The sequence below is a fragment of the Cynara cardunculus genome (assembly GCF_001531365.2).
Source record: "Cynara cardunculus var. scolymus isolate 2C chromosome LG 5, CcrdV1, whole genome shotgun sequence".
Classification (NCBI taxonomy): Eukaryota; Viridiplantae; Streptophyta; class Magnoliopsida; order Asterales; family Asteraceae; genus Cynara; species Cynara cardunculus.
The window spans coordinates 17,528,903-17,529,559 of NC_037532.1; positions in this window are offsets into that span (position 1 = coordinate 17,528,903).

Sequence of the window (657 nt, forward strand, 5' to 3'; positions counted from 1 at the left end):
TTTCAAAAAGATCATGTATGCGGTGCTTGTGAAATGAGCAAATTGAAGAAAGCTTCTCATAAGCTGAAGACAACGTTCAATACTGAACGTCCTCTACATCTTCTTCATATGGATCTCTGTGGTCCTATGCGAATCCAAAGCATAAATGGTAAAAAGTATGTACTGGTTATAGTTGATGACTATTCYAGATATACTTGGGTTCATTTTCTGCGATCTAAAGATGAAACAGCCGAGACTATTATTTCTTTCTTGAAGACAATCCAAAATAATCTGCAACTTCAAGTTCAGAAAATCATAACGGACAATGGAGCTGAATTCAAGAACAAGACACTCGGTGCATATCTAGAATCCATAGGTATTTCTCACACTTTCTCGGCAGTTCGAACACCACAACAGAATGGTGTTGTTGAACGTAAGAACAGAATGCTAGTGGAAGCGGCCCGGACATTACTCACATGTTCCAGTCTTCCATTATACTTGTGGGCTGAAGCAGTAGCGACTGCTTGTTTTACACAAAACCACTCATTGGTAAACAAAAGGTTTGGTAAAACTCCGTATGAGATAATTAATAAGAGAATACCTAACATTAACTTCTTTCGAGTCTTTGGATGTAGATGTTTTATTTTGAATGACAAAGAGGACAGAGGGAAGTTCGCT